A 25,709-nucleotide genomic window follows, 5' to 3' on the forward strand; every position below is an offset into this window, starting at 1 on the left:
CTTAAGGCTCTAAAGCGGTGGATCTCAATATGTGGGTTGCAACACCTTTGGCAAACCTCCAAAAATTATTATGTTACAATTCATAATGGTAACAAAATTAGTTATGAAGTATCAATAAAAATAATTTCTTGGTTGGGGGTCACTACAACATGAGTGACTATTATAGAGTGACAACATTAGGGACATTGAGGAAGGCATCAAGTTAGCTGCTAAGCTTAACATTCAGATATTAACAGGAATTATATAATATGTTAAAGAGCATCATTTATTTAACTGAATGCTTTAACATAAATAGCTATGGTGTATATCAAGCTATTTTTGTTCTTCATATATGAGGAGGATTACAAATGTCTATTAAGCTCTATTAATACGAAACATTCATTTTAATGTGAAGCCCTTTACATTCCTTCAGCAGTTAGTGATGTAATCTTTATATAATTTTATTGTGCTCTTGTTTTTTTCCTAAAAGAAGCAACATTTATTTAACTCTTTGTGTCCATATTGAATTTGATCTGGTTATTTTTTTTTTAATTTTGAGACAAGATCTCATGTGTTTCATGCTGTCCTGGAACTCACTATATAGGTGAGGATGATCTTAAACTCTTGGTCCTCCTCTTTCTCCCTCTGGAATTTAGCTATTACAGATGTTTTTCACCCTCCCAGGTTTCAATTTGATTTGATTTAGTTGGATTGAATTGAATTTGTTGCCTTGTGATTGGACTTACTTTTTGCTTGGTTCTCTCCTTTGGATCAGTGCTATAGACTTTTGCAAAATGAGTTGTGTGTAGGTATCCACAGAATCTGGAAAGTGCCAGAAATTGAATCTCTCATTATCCCCCTCCAAATCCAAACAGAAGGGAAGCAAACAAACATACAGAAATCCACATTCACAGCATAACTAGAAAATAGGAAATGCATAAACTTTAAAATCCGTAATTGGAAAAGCGAACATCTTTTTTTAAAAATTTTATTTATTTATTAAAAATTTCCACCTCCTCCCCTCCTCCTATTTCCCTCCCTCCCCCCTCCCCCTCCCTCTCCAGTCTTAAGAGCAGTCAGGGTTCCCTGCCCTGTGGGAAGTCCAAGGCCCTCCCGCCTCCATCCAGGTCTAGGAAGGTGAGCATCCAAACAGACTAGGCACCCCAAAAGCCAGTACATGCAGTAGAATCAAAACCCAGTGCTATTATCATTGGCTTCTCAGTCAGCCTTCATTGTCAGCCGCATTCAGAGAGTCTGGTTTGATCACATGCTCGTTTATTCCTAGTCCAGTTGGCCTTGGTGAGCTCCCATTAGATTAGTCCCACCATCTTCGTGGGTGGACGCACCCCTCGCGGGTCTTTCTTGCTCATGTTCTCCCTCCTTCTGCTCTTCATCTGGGCCTTGGAAGCTCAGACCAGTGCTCCAATGTGGGTCTCTGTCTCTATCTCCATTAATTGCCAGATGAAGGTTCTATGGTGATGTGCAAGATATTCATGAGTGTGACTATGGGATAAGGCCAGTTCAGGCACCCTCTCTTTTGCTGCCCAAGGACCTAGCTGGGGACATCTCCTTGACACCTGCTCAGCGGTAAAAAACAATGATATCTTGAATTTTACATGCAAATGGATGGAAATAGAAAACACTTTACTGAGTGAGATAACCCAGACCCAAAAAGATGAATATGGTATGTACTTACTCATAAGTGGATTCTAGCCATAAACAAAGGACATTGAACCTATAATTTGTGATCCTAGAGAAGCTAAATAAGAAGATGAACCCAAAGAAAAACACATTTATCCTCCTGGATACTGGAAGTAGACAAGATCGCCGGGCAAAAGTTGGGAGCATGAGGGTAGGTGGGGTGGGGGGAAGGGGAGATGGGGAGAGAGAAGGGAGAAGGGGAGGATTGGGGAGAGCTTGGGGGAATGGGATGGTTGAGATGGAGGAAGGGTGGATATGGGAGCAGGGAAGAAGATATCTTAACTAAGGGAGCCATTTTAGGGTTTGCAAAAGCGAACATCTTTTGCAAAGGCTTCTCCCACTTTTCTTCATTACAGAGCACCAAGAGACTGGTTGGAAGGAATACTGGAGTAGATCAGCAGCTAGAGAAACTCATCCCCTGTGCAGATCTAGCGGAAGAGACCTCATTGGTGCAATTCTTATTCCAAGGAACTAGCGTGAGAAGCTAAGATGACAAAAATCGACAGCAACAGCGGAGCCAGAAGGAACACGATGTCTAAACGTCATGTTATGTAACTTACCTGTAAGTAGAAATTTTGACAAATTCCAATGAGCTCTCTCAAGTATCTCGAAGACTCCTGTTGCCTCCTCACAGAGACAAAGGAATATCTAGAAAAAATAGCATGGCGATAAAAGATAGAGCCTAACTGAAGAAATAAATAAATATGAAATATTTGTCAGCCAGCCTAAGACTAAGCCTTAAGACCCCCTCTCTCTCTCTCTCTCTCTCTCTCTCTCTCTCTCTCTCTCTCTCTCTCTCTTACACACACACACACACACACACATACACACACACACACACGTGCAACATGAAAGTCGGAGGGATAATTAAATTATTGGGAAGGAGGGATCCAGCAGAAGTGGGAGAAGAATAAGAGAACCTCACGGTGAATAGGTTCACATTATATTCTATATAAGCATGTAATTACAAAGTGTTTCCAAAGTTATGGACAAGGCCATGTGGTGGTGCACACTTATAGTCCCAGCACTCACGAGGTAGAGTCAGGCCGATCTCTGTGAGTTCAAGGTCATCTTGGTCTACAGAGTGAGTTCCAGGACAGGCTCCAGAGGTACACCAAGAAACCCTGTCTTGAAAAACCAAAAAACAAAAAAAAAAATTAAAAAAAGCTATGGACAAACAGAAGGACTACAGAAGTGTGACAACACTGAAATGTTCTAGAAAAGCAAACATTTACTATTTACTACAAGGAAGAAATTAAAATGAACCAGTGATTTAGGGTAAGACTTCGAAGGTCATGTCTTCTGGTTGAGAAAAAAAAAGGTGAATACCCTCTGAAGACTGGATTGTAAAGAAGGTATCAGGTGCCAGACGGTGGTAGCACACTTCTTTAATCCCAACAGTCGGGAGGCAGAGGCAGATAGACTGTGTGTTCAAGGCCAGCCTGGTCTACAGAGGGAGTTTTAGGACAGACTCCAAAGCTACACAGAGAAACCCTGTCTTGAAAAACAAAAGGGAAAAAAAAGAACAAAAGAAAAAAGATAGCAGACAAAGGGGGGGGAGTAAGTCTTTAAAAGATCAAAGCAACGGTAAATAAAGCAGGAAATACAATCCATAATATGACCACTTCCCCAAATATTTTTTTAAAAAAGAATTCTACTGCTAAGGAAACAGCAGAGGGCGCCCTTGATCTATGAATGGTCTAAATCAGCATAAGGGCTCTGCAAAAACACAGTTAGTGATTCTAAGAGAGAAGGAAAGCTAAGCTCCTCTGTTGATGAAATTCTCACCCCTAACAAAACTTATGATGGTAAAGAGACTAAAAGAACACTCCTACGTAGGCTTGCTTTTTGTTAAGGTAACAAAGCACCACCAGCTTGGAATAACACAAAGTAATTTTGTATTTTCAAAACAAGCTCTTCTGGCCGGGCGGTGGTGGCGCACGCCTTTAATCCCAGCACTTGGGAGGCAGAGGCAGGCGGATCTCTGGGAGTTCGAGGCCAGCCTGGTCTACAAGAGCTAGTTCCAGGACAGGCACCAAAGCTACAGAGAAACCCTGTCTCGAAAAACAAAACAAAACAAAACAAAAAACACCAAAAAACAAAAAACAAAAAAAAAACCAAGCTCTTCTTACTCTGCAGCCCAGGCTGGTCTCAAACTTACTATCTAGTGTCCACAGAGGACTTGAATGCCTAGAAATTCCCTTGCCTAAGCTTTTCCAGTTCTAGGGTGACAGACATAAGCTACCATTACCTAGCAACTCAAATGTGTGACAGAAAAACAGCACACAAAAATATACATACATGCTGATATTTAAGTCTGTACAGCGAGAAGAGTAACACAAGTGGATTATCATAGATTTATGGGGGAGAGCAATGTGAAATGGGTAAAATCAAAGAGACTATTGCTTCTGGAGGCATTGATCAAACATCCACTCCTTACTTGTTTTTGTATTTCAGAGGCTAAAAGCAGTGTGGTCTCTTCGATCTTTGAAGGATCTTCAAATGGAAAAGGGGTAAGTTACTGTGAAGAACCGTTTGGAAGAGTAAAGCTGAAGGCATTACTATGAACAAGTGATGGGCGTGATGGCAAGCGAGTTGGGTGTTTGTGTGTGTAGGGTCTACCTGAGAATGGCATGTGTGCATTTGTGCTTACTGGTCCTGGTCACTCAGAGCAACCCGAAGCAGTTCAACTGCAGTCAGGCTGAACACACTGACTACTCAGCTGTCATCTCGAAAGGCCATTTTTCTACTAAATAGAATTAATTCTTCAGAGAAATGACTGACCTTGGAGCCCCAGCTGGGAAAGTACACAATGAACTCAGAACATCATGTTCTGTGGAAAATATGAACTGAGCAAGGGACAAGGTAAGGGACAGAGGGTGCACAATTGGCTAAATCAGGTACAATTTGAGTATCAGTATAAATTTATGGTTGTAATGGACCATAGCACACTCAAAAACAAGAATCCATATAATGAAATAAATTATTAGAGAAGAGAAAAATTTGTTCCTTCCTGTGGCTTAGGAAGAAAGGACATAGAAGAAGAATGGAGTTAGAAAATAACTGTTTGGTGACCCTCATAGCAACAACCAAACTAAACAGGAAGGAAAATGAACAATGGATGCCAAAGCTAAGAATAACTTTCATAATTAGGCAATTAATTACATACTTGCAGAGTTACCTTTCAAAAGATACCCACTCTATATAAAAAGGAAAAATCTTACTTTATAGTAGAAAAAAACCAGCAGCTCAGTAATACCAAAAATAATCATAAATTAACAGCAGTGGGACAGACTGTCATTTTTTGCCTCTTGATATGATGTTCTGGGAATTAATGATTTCTGTAATATCTCCCCAAAAAAATCATGGGGAGATAAAATGATGAGAAAATGTCAGACAAACTCAAATTGTGGAACGTTGTTCAAAACAGCTACTATGTACTCAGAATCATCAAGATCATAAAAGAACCAGGCGTGGTGGCACAGGCCTTTAGTTCTAGTACTCAGGAGCCAGCCTGGGCTACATTGTGAGTTCAAGACCAGCCAGTGTTCCACAGTGAAACCTTGTCTCAAAAAAGGAAATCATGAAAGAAAAAGAAATGAGTGAAGTACTTTAAATTAAAGGAGACTAAATAAAAGGGTATGGCCAATAAAGATAACCCATACACCTGGATTTTTGATTAAAGACATTGTTGATATAATTTTAGTGTTTGAGTAAGATCTGTAGATAAGCTATGCTGTGTTAATGATAATTTCTTGGACTTCATAACTATGTTTTGGTTATGAAACAAAATTAACTTGCCTTTTAAAAAGTAGAAACCGAAGTATTGTCTCTGCAACTTACTGTCCGGGAGTCAGAAAGGTTTCACATGAAATACGTGCATGCGTATTGATATATAAGTACACACAAAGAGAATAATAACAAAATATAATAAACAGCCCTTTGGTAGTCTTAGCAAAGGGTGTAAGGAAAATATTTATGCTATATGTTCATTTTTTCTTTTCTTTTTAAAAATGCTTTTATGATTATTTTGGAATTTTATACAATATGTTTGAATCATATTCTTTCCCTTTCTCTATCTCTTCCCAGATCCTCCCCTACTTCTCTACCCACCCAACTTTATGTGTTCTGTCTTTAAGAAAACAAAACAGAACCCCGAAGAAAAACGGTTCATCTGTACACTCAGCCCCCCACATCCATATACCATCACCAGCAGGAGCAGCAACAGCAGCAATAAGAACAAAAACAAAACGAATTAAAAACCAATCAAACAAAAACCCATTGACTCTAGTTCTGTTGGTTCACTCCTCTTTCCCTGGAGTGCTTGCTGTATCTAGCGTCACTCATTGAAGAAAACTGATTTTCCTCTTCCCAGAAGCTATCAGTGGCAAGTACCTACCTGGCTACGGCTAGGACTTTGTGTCTACAACTCCTTGTCCATCCTGGGATTTCTGTCTGGCTTGAGTTTGTGCAGGTCTTTCTTCTGCTTGCTGTCATGGTTTTTGAGTTCACATGTGCATTAGCCCTGTTGGGTCTGGAAAACACTCTTGAAGTCATTTTTCCTGTAGGCTTGAACTTATGCTCAAAAAGTCTTTAAACATTCATCATGCAGCTGAGTAGTGGTGTCGCACGCCTTTAATCCCAGCATTTGGGAGACAGAGACAAGTAGATCTCTGAGTTAGAGGCAAGCCTGGTCTACAGAGTGAGTTCCAGGACAACCAGGGCTTCACAAAAAGAAACCTTGTTTCAAAAACCAAAAAAAAAAAAAAAAAAAAAAAAAAGAAAGAAAAAAGAAAAGAAAAGAAAAAAAGGAAAAGAAAAAAAAGTTTATCATGCTTAGTAAAATGAAATTATTATGTTTGGATTATTCAATGGAGACTTCCCTAAGAAAAAAATATAAAATATGTATGTAGACCCAACATGCCTCCATAAAATATTAATACATAGCATACAAAGGAGAAATTATACCAGGGAAGAAGGAATGGTGGATAACTGGGCCCGTGCTACCTTAACCAAGCCTTCAATGTTGACATTGTTACTACTGGGACAAAACTGAGTCATGTGCATTCTAATGTTATGAAACAAGCGAGAGGAAAAGCGGCCAAAGGAAAAAAGACAGCCACATGTAATCATGAGATAACAATATATGAACTCCAGTGGGGAAAGGCGATCCTGGAAAACCTGAGGGTCGTGAAAAAGTAAGACTGAGGAAGCATTTCAAATTAAAGGGAAAAAGCTGTCAGAACTAAATGAGTGAGCTCAGCTATTCCTAAACATTTCTGGTGAAATGATCTTGGGCTTCATTTATTTTCTCACGTTATGAAATTGGTCAACTTGTGTCATAATAGTATTGTTAACAGTTTTGTGCAAATATCTTTAGTCTGGTGTCATTTGCTTTCTTTTACAAGTGAAATCTCATGAGGCTGCCTAGACTGGCATCAAATTCTAGAACAAAAGAAATCCTCCTGCCTCAGCCTTCCATAAAACAAGGCTTACAGACATTCTCCATAAAATCCAGTATGGTACCATTTCACTGAGGGATATTTTTATCTAAACTTTGAAATTTCCCTTTGCAATTGACCTACTAGACTTTTGGTCTCTACTCAGGGGCACAGGGCAAGTTTAATTGACCTAAAATTAATTAAACAATTCAGTGTTGTACAAAATAGTTTCCCTTTTCTGTCTTAAAATACTATTATTTTTAAAAGAATTGTAAGCTGTCTGAGTAGTTCTTCTAGTTTGGACTATCTCAGCTGGTCTCTGAAAAGCCCCACTCATGCTCTATTGCCTGGCAGGCTTTGGAGTGAAACACCTCAGTTCTCCACATGACCTCAATTCTCCTCCATATGACCTCTTGCCATAGGTTACCTGCATCACCACATGAAAATGGTCTCCAGAGTCCAAACACAACAAGAACAAAATAACCAGCACACAAACATCTGCAATGTACCTACCGTGTTTCTTCACGCACCGTTAGGTTAAGCCACACACACAGTCAAAGAAACATAATCTGCTCATATTAGAGGCACACCTGTAGCTCTCGGACATACTACTCATGACTTTCCCAATAACCGACAGTTCTGATTTCCTATTCAGTTAACCAAATCACTAGCTAGTGTCCATGAATTGATGGCTCCTAGTGGTATCAAATATTTTATATCTTTTCCTCCATCAAATGGATACTTGGAATTCTGACCAGGTATCAGGTGGTTACTGCCTCTCTGGGATAATCCTGTTAAGTAAGAATACAGTGCATCACCCTTCCACATGTGCCTAAACCAGCATATGGTACATATCTACATGTGAACAGGTTCCAGTCTCTGCTTACTTTGCAAACTGGTTATACACGAAATTCATCTTGAGGAGCAAGGAGTAAGCCGTAGGACATGTATGATTGTGTTTGAGAGTCCTTAGACTCATAGATGCACTATTTCCTAAAAGAAAGAAGGAGACGAAGCAGTAAAGGAAAATGGGTTTATGTGCAGTTTGATGAAATTAAGGAAAGAAAGCCTTCTACTTTTCTCCCGTTTTTTCTGTGGCAGTGTCACGTTATAGAAAGGATGAAACAGGGCTTGAGAGATGACTCAGTGGCTAAGAACACTTGCTCTTCCAGAGGACTTGGGTTCAATTAATAACATATACATGGCAGCGCACAAGTTTGTAATGTCAGTCCCAGGGGATCTGACCCCCTCTTCTGGCTCTGTGTGTACTTCATGCATGTGGTACACAAACATACTTGCAGGTAAAGCTCATATTCATAAAATGTATTTAAAAAATGAAACAAAAGCCAAAAAATATGAATATGTTAATTTGTTATTGAAACTATATGTAGTCTCTTTCTGGGAAGGCAAATTCATTCTCTGACATTAGGACTTCAGCCTTTCCCTCTCCCAGCATGAGACTCCTGGGAAATTTTAACTCTTTGGCATCTGTTGTTCCAATAGTCTGATAACTAAAGGGAGTGGAAGGGTCCCTCTAGAATGTCTCTTTACATAGGAAGGGACAAAAGAAGGTAATGGGTGTGTGTGTGTGTATATATATGTAAATTTTGTCAAAATGTCCTATACATGTGTGAGAATATCATAATAAAACATATTGCTATATAAATAAGAGATATGGTAATAAACTAAAAAACAATTATAAAAAGATTATCTGCCAAAGGAGTTACACAATGGGACTGTGAGTCATCTTACATAATTTATTAATGTCTTCTACACTTGATCAGTTCTGTTCTTATGGATCCTTTACATTTTGCAATAGAATATTGCTACATAGATCCAATTGGAAGATTTGGTGGATTAACAATAACTATTTCCTGATGAAAACTTTGGAGTAATCAGTTACTTAGTATTTCTTTTGTTTCTTGAGACAGAATCTCATTCAGCTCAGACTGGCCTTGAATTTGCTATATAGCTGGGGATGACTTTGAAATAATGATTCTTCCATATTGAGATTATATGTGAGTGTTACCACACCCAGCTCAGTAATTTCACATTCTTCTTCTGTTTCAAGATGTATGTATTTATGTATACAACATTCTGTCTGCACAGACCAGAAGAGGGCACCAGATCTCATTACAAGTGGCTGTGAGCCACCATGTGGTTGTTAGGAATTGAACTCAGGACCTCTGGAAGGTCAGTTAGTGCTCTTAACTGCTGAGTCATCTGTAGTGGGAGCTGTGGGCTGTGTTCCTGCCACTCCAGCTCCTGGTAGCCTGGCTAGCTTATGCCCCAAAATAACAACACACAAACTGTATTCTTTTAAACACTACTTGGCCCATTAGCTCTAGCCCTTACTGGCTAATTCTCATATCCCGATCAACCCATCTCTAATAATCTGTGTAGCACCAGTCTTACCGGGAAAGATTCAGCATGTCTGACCTGTCGGCTTGCTTCATCGTGTCTGCCTCTGAGAGGAGCTGCCCTGCATCTGCCCCAGAGAGGAAAGGAAATGGCATCTGAGCTCACTTCCTCTTCCTCCCCGCATTCTGTTCTGTTTATTCCACCCACCTATGTTCTAACCTATGAGGGCCAAGCAATTTCTTTATTATTTAACCAATGACCTTCCATCACTCATCTCTTCAGCTCTATTTTTCCATTCTTACATTCAGTCTTGAATAGGGCATAGAAGTTTCTTTGCTAATCAATAGTTGTCGACAAAGAAGGACACGCCTTAATGAAAAACCCTGGTATTTTGTGCAGTAATTCTTCAATTAGAATTTTCCAGCCACTACATAGAGCGTTTTGATTCTTCTTAGATGCTTTGACTCTTCTAATGTACTTGAATTTGTTGCTTTGTAAGAGTCAGGGGGCAGAAAAGACAGCATGGCTCAAGCAGCTGTAGGGCCTTTTTCTTCATTCCAGCTCTTCTTAGGCAGGGCTCCAGAGAAGAGAACTAATAGAGTATATGCAGGTTTATCTGGAAAGACTTACGTTGAGATCTACTTATATATTTATTACATGCATCTATGTACGTAGATATGTAAGAAGTAAGTGATTTATGGGATTATGGATGACAACAGAAGAGGTGGTGGTTCATTTCAGTTCAAGTTCAGAGTCTTGAGAAATAAGACAGCCTATGGTGTAACTAACTCCTAGTCCAAGGTTTGGGAATACAAAGGCCCAATGACCAGGATCTCCATTGTTTGAAGGAAGAAGGAAATGAATGTCTTAGGTCAAAAACCAGAAGGAAAAACACAACATTTCTTCTACATTTTTAATCTATTTAGAACCTGAAATGATTTGACCATACCTGCCCATAGTAGCGAATTTGAATGTCATCTCCTTCTGGAAACACCCTCACAGGTATGCCCCCAAATGATGTTTTACCCAATTTACCAGCTCTTGAAGTAACCCTTAGTCCAGCCAACTTGACACAGAAAATTAACAGCCCTAAGGCTGCCTCTTGTCAACCAGGTGAGCATAAATAGCTTCTTAAGTCATGCTTCATGTATGGTTAATCTTAATCACCGACCTGATAGGATAGTGAGGCATCTAGGAGCTTAGGAAACTCTGGCACTGTTTGTGATATTATTTCTGGATATAATTTCATAATGAGGACTGTGAACTAATGAATAGCCTCATAATATGATAGCATCATTGGGAGGGCATTAAAATTAAGAAGCATGGTCTGGTTATAGGAAATGGGTCACCAGAGGCATGTCCTTGAGTGCTACATCTTGTCATGGCTCCTTCTTGTTTTGTCCCTCTGGCCTTCTTGGCTGCCATGAGGTGAGTGGTCTTCTTCTGCTATACATTTCTGCCTCACTGTGCTGCCTCCCCACAGGTTCAGAAACACAAATCCAACCTGTGCTGCACTAACCCACCAGAAGTCATGAAGCAGCAAGCCATTCCCCTTAAGTTGTTTCTGTCAGATCTCTTTTCTCAGCAAAGCAGAAGTCTGACTGAACTCCAAATGTCCAAATAATAACAACAAGGCTGTGATTTGACCTAAAACGATACTACTATCCTATGAATGACAGAAAATGCACTATCTTTTTCCTAGAAGAGAAGATAAAGATCCAACTGATGCTTATTCTTCTTCTAATGAAACCTAAGCTGAGTATTATAATATAAAGATCCATGATATTTAAATACTGATACAAAGTTAATATACCTTATTTATACAATAAGGAAATAAGAGAAGAAAAACAGTGTTTTTCTAATATGACTATACACACACACATGATCATTAGAAAGCAAGAGTTTTGGTCCTACTCAAGAAAGGTGATGTTGTACATTAATTAAATGGTAAATGGGTTGGTTCAGGGACACCAGAGTGCCTGTTTTGCTCTTTCTAAAATCCAAAGAAGCCCACCAAATACCATGCCATTTCTTAATTGTGAATGCTATTATAAATGAGGCAGGCCAAGCAATTTGCTGGGGTTCATTTTCCAGGCTCTGATATGAATGTTTTATTTATTTATCTATTTATTTATTTATTTTTGTGAAGGTGTCCATAGTGTGTTCAACTTTCTGATCATGAATTCTATTTAGCATCATCACAGTAAGGCTACTGCAGTGTGTTATCAGCAACATTATGGTATGATTTTGGTGCCATCAATGAGATTATGACCCCTCTAAAATATCTGGGACACCTCTAGACTATTTTGTAACAGAAACAGGAGAGTTTACACTGATAACAAAAAGAGAAGAAAGTAAAGCGGTTCTCTGGCTCTTTCAGAGTCAGAACGAGTTGCTGAAGATGAAAAGAAATGCATTGTGAAGTCAGGATCTACACACTGACAGAAAAAGCACTGACTCCAGGACTAGAGAAAAAGGATGAAGAAGGCTCACACTTAAATGAAACTCATTCTTCCTGGGTTCCCAGCACTGGAGACACACACTTCTAGTTGAACACTACATATATGTAGTGTATAAACACTCTACCAATCCTACACACAGAGTTGATAGGAATGGGGTGTTTATGGGAAAAGTACTGACCTTGTTTCCATGGGTCTGCAAGAATTAGGGCAAGAACATCAGTTGAGTCAATATTTTGGGAGGTCTGCAGAAGCCAGGCATGGAGGTGCACGTTCGTGATCCCAATCATGAGGGGAGAGCGTGAAGGCCCCCCTGGCTGGTATTCCAAGTTTCAGGCTAACCTGAGTTACATAGTGACATAGTTAGACCTTGTCCCTGGCAAAATCACCTGGCGGGGTACTGCAGAGATGGCTCTGAGGTTCAGAGCACTAACTGCTGATGAAGAGGGCTGAGTTGAGTTCCCAGCACTCTCAGTGTGCTTCTCAACCACTGATAACTTCACTTCCAGGAGATCCAATGCCCTCTGCCGACTTCTTTCAGACACCAGGTGAGTGCACATTGTGTTCAGATATACTTGCAGGTAAAACATGCGTACCCATAAAATAAAAAAAAAACTAAGCAGAAAAAAATGAAATAAAATAATCATGTAGATGGGGAAGTCGTAAGGCCAGGAAAGAACCTACTACTATGATTTTGATAAACAGATACAATATCAAATTGCATTGTAAACACAGATTACTACAGCTCTCGACCATCACTAGAAGGACTTCATTTTTCAGTAATAATAACAACATTATTACTTATTTATTCTTTGAGAATGTAATACAATATATTTTGATCATGTTGACAAACCTCTCTCCCAACTCCTCCCAGATCCATCCCACCTCCTTATCTACCAAACTTCTGGTACTTTTTTAAAGCTCACGGAGTGCAATTTGTGATGCCCATGTGGCCTTCCAACTGAAGCATGGTAACTACTAGAAATCACATCCTTAATCAAAACTGACTCTCTCTCCTGGAAGCTGTGCCCATAGCTCCTTGGTTAGGGGTGGGACTTTATGCCCACCTCCCCCACCACATGCTGAGATTTTTCTGCAACTGCCCCACTGAATCTGGAAAACACTCTTTTCGTTGTAGTCATGCATTTCTTTTGGCTCTTCCAGTGCTTCACCTTCCCCCTTTCATGATGATCCTTGAATCTTGGTGGGAGGCTTAGGATACAGAAGCCCACTTAGGGATAAATATCCCACGGTCTCTTATTCTGGACACAGAGACACATTGTTGTGCTCTGTGTTAACCACCATCTACTACAACAAGACTCACACCTGGTCCAGAGAATGAGGAACTTTTGCATGCTTATCCTAAACGGGACATTTCTATCACAGTTCTCCACAAATGGCTCAGGGACCGTCATGGAAGAAGCGGTAGGAAGAAAGATCATGAAAGTTGTAAGCTGAAGACTTTTGGTTGTAAAACAGTATCTTCTGGATATGTCAGGGTCCTTGCCCCCAGGAACTCACTGCAGCTCTGATTGCTTGCGGGAGAAGTGCACAAGATCCAGCCAGTCAAAACCTCAGTAGAGATGGGGAGGAGCTCCCGAAGCCCCACTCCTAGCTGTGGAGCTTTGGCTGTTGAAAGATGCTGGAGTAAGAAGACTCGGTTACCTTAATGAAGGGACCCTGGGTAGATTTCCTATGTGTGCTCCAGCGGGAGGCCAGAAATCCATGCACATATAGACACCACTGATTGAGTCATAGAAAAAGAGGCCATGAACTTGGGAAGGGATCTGGGAGGAGTTGGAGAGAAGCAGAATAGATATAACCAGAATTCACTCTGTGTGTATGTGTGTGTGTGTGTGTGTGTGTATTTCTCAAAGAATGAAATACAATTTAAAATTAAACCAGAAAAGAGAGGCCATAAAGAATGAGTTCCTCCTTCCATCCCGCCATCCTGTCTTCCACGTCAAGTTCCTCTGTGGCTCTTTTCTACATGACTGTAGAATGCAGCACCTTTCATGGAGCTAGGAGACTTGGCAAAGAGAGGGGAAATGACATAAACCTGGACCGGCGTTTGCATATACCAGTCGTAGTGGCTGAACGTACCCAGATTCTGCCATGAAGCCAGGACCTCCACTCATCTACCTCCTACTCCCTGTCACCTGAAAGCCCCATTTGCTTCCACTGCAGGCGTGGAGTCCCCCAAGCCCCAGACCTGACTTTCTGAGAGACCTAGGCTCTCATTACCACACATGACTTTACAGCCACAGCACTGCATCCAAAGCGACAAGATGGGTTAGAGGAGCCAGGCCCCTCAGCATAGCTGCTCCTTTTCAAACACCGAGGACACTCTATTCTCTTTGCCTGGCCTGAGTAATTCTGCGCAGCTGGAACCTACTCCTCGCAAATTAAAGAATTCAGGGGAAATATTGTCTGGAACTCCTTGACTTCATCTTTTTTCTTTGCGTTTTTAAAATAGAATCTCTGCCTAGCTACGCTCCCACCCCACCCCACACCCAATGCCCAGAGTCGAGTGGAATGAATGCAGAGAAGTTGTCCTGTTTTCTGCACAGTGAAGAAATGGGAAATTCAATATGTGTTTACAATGACAGCAAAGTTAAAATAGCTCATCTCACGCTACATTGCCAAATGAAGGCTAACAGAGACATAAACATTGTCCTTAGAAAGATTCTTTTGGAGGAACAGCATGAATCGAGCCATTTACTGAAGCGCTGTTTGAGCAGATGGTGTGATTAGCAGCTAACATGTAAGCCATCCTGGGAGTTTATGGAAAAGTAAACAAGTGGAGCTAAAGAGAAATCCCTCTCTTCCCCCAACGTTCTTTCATTCATTTCTCCGGGAAAATTGGAGAGTGTGTGTTTTACAGGGCTGTGTTTCCTTGGGGGAAGTTCAGCGTGAGCTGAGAGGAGGGTTTCTTTACAGCAAACCCACACAGATGCAGAACGGAGTTTCGAACTGGCCACCTGAGGGATGAGATCGGTCTGAGTAGTCAGTCCCCTCTACACTTGCTGAGTCTTCTGTCTGATGCACCAGAGCTTTTCCGTTTTTAAGATATGGCTGTATTGAGAAACACCCTTCAAATGGTACCTCTCAAAATAACAACAACAACAAAACCCCAAAAGCAAGATTGCCAATGTGCCAATGTTGCCACTGGTTGCCCTTCATGGCTTAAGGGGAACCCATGTTGCTGAAGACACTGCACACTTAGGGCACAGGACTCAGATAATTCTAGCTGGACTGGACTGAAAGCCTTTCTTGTTGGGGGGAGCTGCAGGCTGTGTTCCTGCTGCCCCAGCTCCTGGTCGCCTAGCTAGCTTATGCCCCAAAATAACAACACACAAACTGTATTCATTTAAACACTGCTTGGCCCATTTCTATTCATGTGTGTAGCACCCCAAGGTGCGCTTACCAGGAAGATTCTAGCCTACATCCATCCTGGGTCGGAGCTTCATCGCATCTGCTCTGGAGAGGAGAGCATGGCGTCTGTCTCTCAGAGGAGCTGCCCTGCATCTGCCCGGGAGAGGGGAGCATGGCGTCTGAGCTCACTTTCTCTTCTTCCCAGCATTCTGTTCTGTTTACTCCACCCACCTATGTTCTAACCTATGAGAGCCAAGCAGTTTCTTTATTTTTTAACCAATGACCTTCCTCCATCACTTTCTTTTGTGGTCCAGCTTCCAGGGTTCCAGAAAATACTATGCAAGATGCACGGGAAAGTGCAATCCTATGAACCACAACAATTACTAAGATGATAAGATATCCATGGCCCTCATGCTTCAGCAGCAATCAACATCTGTCTAATTGGGCTTAAGACCCCCCTCAACAAGAGGGAAACAATTCCTGGTACTCGAAATGGAGCCAGTTTCTGAGGACGAGTAAGATAAACGTAGCTACTAGTATTTATCAAAGAAAGTTCGCTTTATAGCAGATAGAGGTGGCCACAGAGAACCACACCTGAACACAATATAGAGATCAACAGAGTATGTGGAGCCTAGCTGCAACAGATACATCTATACCCAGCTTCTGCATAAATGACTCAGGGAACTTCTCAAGGAAGAGGGGCCAGAAAGATTGTCAGAGGCAGAATACCTGGCAGTCTGTCGTGAAATAGTCTGTGTTAGAAATGATTATATAAATAAGATCGGGTCAATGGCAGCATCAATGGATATGTTGTCGTGGAAAGGGGAAATTTTTTATAGGGTTCCACCCCTAGACAAAGAACTGCAGACAACTAATGACTTTTGGGAGAAGGACAATTAGCCTCTCCCAGGGATGAGTCCCCTTATTGGTTGTTCAATGTAGAGTGACAGCCCTGAAAGCAAATATACGAAAACAGCAAAAATAGACTCATTAAATTGTGTGTGTGTGTGTGTACATGTGTAAAACAATAGTAATCAAAGAAAAGGAGGCTACTAACTTGAGACTGAGGGATGTCAGGAAGGGTAGCTCAAAGGGAAAGGAGGAGGAAAAGTGAAGTTAGTCTCTTTCAATTAAAAGCTTAAATTTCATCCTTGTGGGTTTTTTTTTTGACCCATTTACCCCATTTACCATTCAGTAATGAGTTGTTTAATGTCCAAGAATATCCCAGTTATTGTTTCTATTCCTGTGAAGAGACACCATGGCAATGACAACTCTTATAAAGGAAAACATTTAATTGAGGTGGCTTACAGTTCAGAGGTTTAGTCCCTTATCATCATGGTGGGACATGGCAACATGCAGGCAGGCATGTTGCTGGAGAAGAAGCTGAGAGTTCTTATATCTTGATCCATAGGCAACAAGAAGTGGTCTGTGGCACTGGGTGTAGCTTGAGTTTAGGAGACCTCTGAGCCCACTCCTGCAGTGACACACTTCCTCCAAGATCATACCTACTCTAGCAAAGCTGCACCTCCTTATAGTACCACTCTCTATGAGTTTATGGGGGTCAGTCACATTCAGACTACCACGGGGAGTTTTTGTATTTACTAGAGATTTGTTTGCTGTCAATTTTAAGTTTTATTGCATTGTGGTGAGATAGGATACAAGGAGTGATTTTAATCTTTTTAAATTTGTATTGATTTGTTTTGTGTTCCAGGATGTGGTGTATTTTGGAATGGCTTCCATGTGTTGCTGAGTAGCATGTGTATGTATGTATTCTTTGGTGTTTTGGTGGAGTATTCTGTAGGTATCTGTTAAGTCTTTTTGATACGTTAACTAATTCTGCTGTTTCTCTGTTTATATTTTGTTCATATGACCTGTCTATTAGAGAAAGTAGAGTGTTGAAATCACCTACTATTAATGGATTGATGTCATTATGTGTCTTATAATTCAGTAGTAGAACTTTTTTTTTTTTTATAAAATTGAGTGCCCCAGAGCTTGAGTATATATCTTTAGGATAGTAATGTCTTCTTGGTTAGTTGTTCCTTGTTGGAATGAAGTGTCCCTCTTTATCTCTTCCGATTAGTTTTAGTTTGATGTCTATTTTGTCTGATACTGGGATAGTGACACTTCCTTGCTTCCTGATCTCATTTGTTTGGAGCAATTTTGTCCATCCTTTTACTCTAAGATGGTGCTGATCATTAAAGCCAAGATATATTTCTTGTAGACAACAATGGATTTGGTTTCTTGATCCATTCAATCAGCCTGTGTTTTATGACTGGTAAATTGAGGCTGTTAATATTTAAAGTTATTATTTAAACGTGTGGGTTAATTTTTGTTGTTGTGTTGCTGATTTTTGGAGTTGTGTTCTCAGTGGTACTTTGTGGGGGGTTGGACATTTTTCTTTTATTTTGAAGATTATAATATAATTATGTCATTTCTCCTTCACCTCCCCTCCTTCCAAAACCTCCTATGTGCCACTTCCTCCTTGCTCTCTTTCAAGTGCACTGCCTCTTTGTTCTTTGTTGTGTGTTTTCCTAAACACATAAATACAGCATTGAAACTGTGCTAGCTTATAATTACAAGTATTTAACATTATCCCTATCCCCTTTTTTCTTCCAAACCCTCCTTTATATCCTTCTTGCTCTTTCAAATTCATGGCTTCTATTTTCATTAGTTGTTATTGCATTGCATAAATGTCTATAGATATGTATTCCTAAATACAGCCTACGTAGTTTATATAATGTTACTTGTATGTGTATTTTCAGGGTTGGCAATTTGTTATTGGATGACCAATTAATGTGCTTTTCCCTGAGGAAGACTACTTCTCTCACGCTCAGCATCCTCTGTTGCCAGTAGTCCTTTAGGTAGGGTTGCAGCCTGCTGAGCTATCCCTTGTCCTCTTTGGCACATCTGTTGTTGTTGTTGTCCTTTGTATTTTAATAATAATGGCTTTGCATTCATTTCCACAGTCACTCTGTTATGTTTATTCACCTCTTTAGCCAGAAACAATGCTTCCTGGATTTTCTTTAAGTTTGGTTAGCTGAGTGAAATTTTTTAAAGGCTATTTATGTTATATAAAGTTTTTCTTTCTCATTAAACTATGGCAAATAATTTTCTAGATATTTTAGTCACATTAACCCTCGTGGTCTTTTAGGACTTGAAATGCACTGCTCCAGGTTCTTCTGGCCTTCATAGTTTCCATTGGGAAGTCAGCTGTTAAGGTTTTCCTTCATGAAAGTGACTTCTGTCTTTTCTCTAGAAGCTTTTAATACCTTTTATTTATTCAGTATTCTTAGTATTTTAGCTATGATATGCCATGGAGACTTATCATCTGATTTTGTCTATTTGGGGTTTTCTGTGACTATTATATCTGTATAGTTACATCTTTCCTTAGTTTGGGGTAGTTTTCTTCTATGGTTTTGTTGAAGATTTGGTCTCTGACATAGACTTGAGATTTTTCTCTCTCCTCTATGCCTGTAATTTGAAGATTTTTTTTTAAAAAAGTGACATCCCAAATTTCTTGTATGTTCTTTTTCTGTGGTTTGATTTTTTATATTCTTTGTTTCTTGGTCTGGATCATTTACTTTATATTCAAGTCCTGGTAGTCTGTTTTCTGCTTTGAATTTTTAGTAGATTAAATCCTCTTCAGTGTTTCTGTTTACTGAATTCTGTTCTCAAGTACTGGATTATGTTTGTAATTTTCATCAGTCGTATGATTGTGTTTTCTTGGACATCACTCATGCATTTATTCTTCTTAATTTCACTGTGCCATTTCCTTATGTTTTCTTTAAATTCTTTGAACTCTTTGATGAATTTTTGATTGTTTCTATTTATTTATTTATTTATTTATTTATTTATTTATTTATTTTTTGGTTTTGTCAAGACAGGGTTTTCCTGTGTAACAGTCCTAGCTATCCTGGAACTAGTTCTTGTAGACCAGGCTGGCCTCGAACTCACAGGGATTCACCTGCCTCTCCCTCCTGAGTGCTGGGATTAAAGACGTGCACCACCACCGCCTGGCTTTTGATTGTTTTTTAAAAGTCCATGTCTTAGAGTTCATTTAGGTAATTCTAATTAGTAAGTATTTCTACAGAACTGGTAGGTTTTAGAGGGGAGACCCTGGCTTGATCTACCATATTGCTGGCATTTTTGCAATGGGATCTGGACATGTAGACTCCTTTGTTACTTTAGTGTCTGATATGAACAGAGATGGTTGGGCTAGAAGAGGGGATGTATGGGTCAAGCTGGGCCTAGAGGTTGTAAACTGCATAGATAGAATGAGGTTGGGACACAGAGGATTGGGTTGATGTGCAGGATGTGTTTTCTGGTCCAAGCCTGGAGTGTGAAAGTAGATCCTGGGGGTTGGAGAGGATTTGTGGAGGAAGAGACCAAGCAAACTCAATGAACCCCTGGTGAAGAATGGGCGACATATGGCTGGGTGAGTTGTGAGAGAAGTGTCTGTGGGTAGTGGCAGGCATGGTGGGTTCTAGTAGAATCCTCGAGGTTCTGGGGACACAGGCAGAGGTGGAGAGACTAGGGCACTGGATGTGGGACTCAGGCTAAATCCGGGAGCAGTCTGCCCATACCTGCAGTCATCCGCCACTGCATCTCTGACCACTAGAGTCTGGGCATTGGCAGCCCCTGGAAAGATGAGTTTCTGGGTTTCCGACTGTACTGCTCGGCTATCCAGGCTCTAGCCCATGGAGGAGCATCCAAAGCCCGAACCCCAACCACCAAACCCCAGAGACCCCAGAGCAGTCTCCCCACACCTGCAACCACCCCCCCACACACACACACAGCACCTACGACTACTGGAGCCTTAGCGCTGACTGCACCTGGAGAGGAGCCCCCAAAGCCACTCAGACTACCAGAGGCACAGTCCGCCTGCACCAGGAGGAAGAGTGACCACCTAGGCCACAGGCCCCATCTGCACCAATTGGAAGAAGAGAGCCCCCTCCCCCCAAGCACAGGCCCCACCTGTGCCCCTTGGAGGAAGAGATGGGTAGGTGCCATGCAAGAATATATTCAACAACTTAAAGAACACTATGGCAACACCTGAACATTCTAACCCACAAGAAGCAGAAGAAACCAATCTTAAACATAACTTTCTGAAGATGATAGAGACCCTTAAAGAGGAAATTTTAAAAAATTCCCTTAAAGAAATGGGGGGAAAGAAACAAAAAAAAATGGAAGAAAGCAATAAATCTCTAAAAGAAAGTCAAGTAAAAAACAATCAAAGAGGTGAAGAAAACAGTTCAAGACTTGAAAACAGGAACTGCAGATGCAAGCATGACCAACACATTATAAGAGATGGAAGAGAGAATATCAGGAGTTGAATAGTTGAAATAGAGAAAACAGATTCATCATTCAAGGAAAATGTTAAATTCAACAAAATGTTAAATTCAACACAAAACATCCAGGAAATCTGGGACACCATAAAAAGACCAAACCTAAGAATAAGAGGGCTAGAAGAAGGAAAAGAACTCCAGCTCAAAAACACAGAAAATATATTTATCAAAAATCATAGAAGAAAACTTTCCTAACCTTAAGAAGGATATACCTATGTATACAAAAAGCTTACCTTGTACCAAAAGTTCCCTTGCCATTTAATAATCAAAACACTAAACATACAGAACAAAGAAAGAATATGAAGAGCTGCAAATGAAAAATACCAAGTAGCATAAAAAGTCAGACCTATCAGAATTACAATCTCAATGTATACCCTGAATCTCAATGTAAACCTGAAAGCCAGTAGGTCCTGGACAGATGTGCTGCAGACACTAAGAGACCATGGATGCAAGCCCAGGCTACTATACCCAGCAAAGCTTTCAATCACCATCGATGGAGAAAAGAAGATATTCCAGGACAAAAACAGATTTAAACAATACCTAACCACAAATCCAGCCCTACAGAAAGTACTAGAAGTAAAACTCCAACTCAAGAAAGCTAACTGCATCCACAAAAACAAGGCAACAAATAACCTCCCACCAGTTAACCCCAAAGAAGGGAAACACGCAAACATTACCAATGAAGAATAACAGGAATAAACAACAACTGGTCATTAACATCTCTTAATAGCAATGAACTCAATTCACCTATAAAAGATACAGGCTAATAAAATAGCTACAAAAATAGGTTCCATCTTTTTGCTGCATACAGGAAACATATCTCAAGCTCAAAGACTCTAAGTAAAGGGTTGGGGAAAGATTTTCCAATCAAATGGACCTAAGAAACAGGCAGGTATAGCTATCCTAATACCTAACAAAATAGACTTCAAACTAAAATTAACCAGAAAAGATGGAGAAGGACACTTCACAATCATCACAGGAAAAATCCATCAAGATGAAGTCTCAATCCTGAACGTCTATGCCCCAAATACAAGAGCACCCACATATGTAAAAGAAACATTACTAAAGCTTAAGTCACACATCAAACCCCACACACCAATAGTAGACAACTTCAACACCCCACTCTCCCCAATGGGCAGGTCAACCAGAAAGAAACTTAACAAAGAGATAAGAGAACTAACAGATGACTCAAATGGACTTAAGAGACATCTATAGAACATTTCACCCAAACACCAAAAGGATATACCTTCTCAGCACCTCATGGAACCTTTTCTAAATTTGATCACATACTCGGTAACAAAGCAAACCTCAACAGATACAAAAAAATGGAATAACCCCCCTGTATCTTATCAGATCACCAAGGCTTAAGGTTAGTATTCAACAACAACACTAATTGCAGAAAGCCTCCAAACTCATGGAAAAAAGGATAGTGCTCAATTCAATCACCCTGGGTCAAAGAAAAAATTAAGAAAGATATTAGTGACTTCCTAGAATTTATCAAAAATGAATGTACAGTGGAGAAATCTCACAATAGCAACTTAACAGTACACCCGAAAGCTCTGGAACAAAAAGAAGCAGAGTCACCTAGGAGGAGTAGATGACAAGAAATAATCAAATTGAGGGCTGAAATCAATACAATAGCAATAAACAAAGCAATACAAAGAATCCATGAAAGAGCTGGTTCTTTGTGAAAATCAACAAGATAGAAAAATTCTTATCTAAACTAATGAAAAAGGCAGAGAATTTCCAAATTAACAAAATCAGAAATGAAAAAGGGGACATAACAACAAACACTGAGAAAATCCAGAGAATCATTAGGTCATACTACAAAAACCTGTATGCCACAAAATTGGAAAATGTAAATAAAAGAAATGGACAATTTTCTGGATAGGTACCACATACCAAACATAAATAAAGATCAGGTGAACAATTTAAATAGATCTATCACCTGTAAGGAAACAGAAACAGTCATCAAAAGACTCTCAGTCAAAATAAGTTCAGGGTCTAATGGTTGCAGTGCAGAATTCTACCAGAACTTCCAAGAAGAACTAAAACCTATACTCCTCAAAGTGTTCCATACAATAGAAACAGAAGGGACATTGCCAAACTGTTTAGATGGTGCTACAGGTACCTTGAAACCAAAACCACATAATGACTCAACCAAGAAAGAGAATTACAGACCAATCTCCTGAATACAAGAACACACAAAAACCCTACCATGATCAAGTTGGCTTCATCCCAGAGATGCAGGGCTGGTTCAACATACAAAAATCTGTCAATATAAACCACCACATAAATAAACTAAAAGAAAAAAAAACATATGATAATTTCATAAGATCCTGAAAAACCCTTTGACAAAATTCAAAATCCCTTCATGATAAAGGTCTTGGAGAGACCTTTACCTAAACATAATAAAAGCAATGTACAGCAAGGTGACAGTCAACATCAACTTAGAGAGAAATTCAAAGTGATTCCACTGAAATCAGGAAAATACCAAGCATGGGTTGAAACTGGACTCTCTGAGCATGGCGGACAATGAAGGCTGATGAGAAGCCAAGGACAATGGCACTAGGTTTCGATCCTAATACATGAACTGGCTTTGTGGGAGCTTAGCTTGTTTAGACACTCACCTTCCTGGACGTAGATAGAAGACCTTCGTCTTCCCGCAGGGCAGGGAATTTGTACTGCTCTTCAGTATCGAGAGGGAGGGGGAATGGTGTTGGGGGAGGAGAAGAGGAGTGGGGATAGGGGGAGGGAAGTGGGGGGAGGGGGCAATATTTGGGAGGAGGGGAGGGAAATGGGAAACGGGGAGCAGGTGGAAATTTTAATTAAAAAAGAATAAATAAATAAATAAATAAAATAAAAGAATAAAAAAATAAAATAAATTTTCTTTTCTTCTCTGAAAAAAAAATAAAATAAAATTTCTGCCTCCTCCCTGTTTCCCATTTCCCTCCCCCTCCTCCCACACATTGCCCCTCCCCCACTCCCCTCCCCCTCCCCCACTCCTCTCCCCTCCTCCCACTCCATTCACCCTCCCTCTCAAGTCTGAAGAGCAGTCCAAATTCCCTGCCCTGTGGGAAGTCCAAGGTCCTCCCACTTCTATCTAGGTCCAGGAAGGTGAGCATCCAAACAGGCTAGGCTCCCACAAAGCCAGTTCATGTATTAGGATCGAAACCTAGTGCCATTGTCCTTGGCTTCTCATCAGTCTTCATTGTCCGCCATGTTCAGAGAGTCTGGTTTCATCCCACACTTATTCAGTCCTAGTCCAGCTGGCCTTGGTGAGCTCCCAATAGGTCAGTTCCACTGTCACAGTGGGTGTGTGCACCCCTCATGGTCCTGACTTCCTTGCTCATGTTCTCCCTCCTTCTGCTCCTCATTTGGACCTTAAGAGCTCAGTCCGTTGCTCCAAATTGGGTCTCTGTCTCTGTCTCGATCCCTCGCCAGATGAAGGTTCTAAGGTGATATGCAAGATATTCATCAGTATAGGATAGGGTCATTTCAGGTTCTCAGTTGCCCAAGGCACTAGGTGGGGACCTCTCCCTGTAATACCACTCTTGGGAATATACCCAAGAGATGCCCTATCATATGACAAAAGTATCTGTTCAACTATGTTCATAGCAGCATTGTTTGTAATAGCCAGAACCTGGAAACAACCTAGATGCCCTTCAACGGAAGAATGGATGAAGAAAGTGTGGAATATATACATATTAGAGTACTACTCAGTGGTAAAAAAACAATGACATCGTGAATTTTGCATGCAAATGGATGGAAATAGAAAACACTATCCTGAGTGAGGTATCCCAGACCCAAAAAGAGGAACATGGGATGTACTCACTCATAATTGGTTTCTAGCCATAAATAAAGGACATTGAGCTTATAATTTGTGATCCTAGAGAAGCTAAACAAGAAGGTGAACCCAAAGAAAAATGTATAGTCATCCGCCTGGATAGGGGAAGTAGACAAGATTGCCGGGCAAAAACTGGGAACTTGCGGGTGAGGTGGCATGGGGCTACGGGGAAATGGGGTGAGAAACGTGAGAAGGGGAGGTTGGGGGAAGCTTGGGGGAATGGGATGGTTGGGATATAGGAAGGGTGGATACGTGAGCAGAGAAATATATATCCTAATTAAGGGAGCCAGCTTAGGGTTGGCAAGAGACTTGACTCTAGGGGGGCTCGCAGGTGTCCAGGGAGACTTGCCAGTATTTTATTGAATATTTTTGCATCAATGTTCATGAAGAAGATTGGTCTGTAATACTCTGTTTTGGTTGAGTCTTTATGTGGTTTCAGTATCAACATAACTGTAGCCTCATAGAAAGAGTTTGACAATGTTCCTTCTGTTTCTATTATGTGTAACACTTTGATGAGTATAGGTATTAACTCTTCTTAGAAGTTCTGATAGAATTCTGTGTTAAAACCATTGAACCCTGGGCTTTTTTTGGTTGAGAGTTTTTGATGACAGCTTCTATTTTTTGTGGGTTATACGTCTATTTAAATTGTTCACCTTGTCTTGATTTAATTTTTGGTATGTGGTACCTATCCAGAAAATTGTCCATTTCTTTGACATTTTTCAATTTCCTGGAGTACACATTTTCGAAGTATGACTTAATGATTCTCTGGATTTCCTCAGTGTCTGTTATGTCCCCCTTTTCATTTCTGATTTTGTTAATTAGGATGTTCTCTTTTTCTGCCTTTTGATTAGTTTGGATAAGGATTTTTCTATCTTGTTGATTTTCTTAAAGAACTAGCTCTTTGTTTCATTGATTCTTTGTATTGTTTTCTTTGCTTTTATTTTATGATTTCAGTCCTCAATTTTATTATTTCCCTCGGTGAGTGCTGTAGGAGGTCCTTCTGTATTTGTGTTGCTTTCATTGGTTATTAAAGAAACTGCCTTGGCCTTTTGGTAGGGCAGAAACTTAGGTAGGCAGGAAAGACAGAACTGGATGCTGGGAAGAAGAGCAGAGTCAAGCAGATGCCATGAAACTCCTGTCTCCGAGTAAGCCACGACCTCGTGGTGAATATAAATTGGTAGAAATGGGTTATATCAGGATG

The 25,709-nt window shown here is 40.4% G+C and overlaps 1 pseudogene; it reads right to left on the reverse strand.

Annotated features, from left to right (window-relative positions):
* Positions 1–25,709, reverse strand: part of LOC130868628 (peptidyl-prolyl cis-trans isomerase D-like) — a 74,471-nt pseudogene that overhangs the window by 15,354 nt on the left and 33,408 nt on the right.

Source organism: Chionomys nivalis, chromosome X (assembly GCF_950005125.1).
Source record: "Chionomys nivalis chromosome X, mChiNiv1.1, whole genome shotgun sequence".
Classification (NCBI taxonomy): Eukaryota; Metazoa; Chordata; class Mammalia; order Rodentia; family Cricetidae; genus Chionomys; species Chionomys nivalis.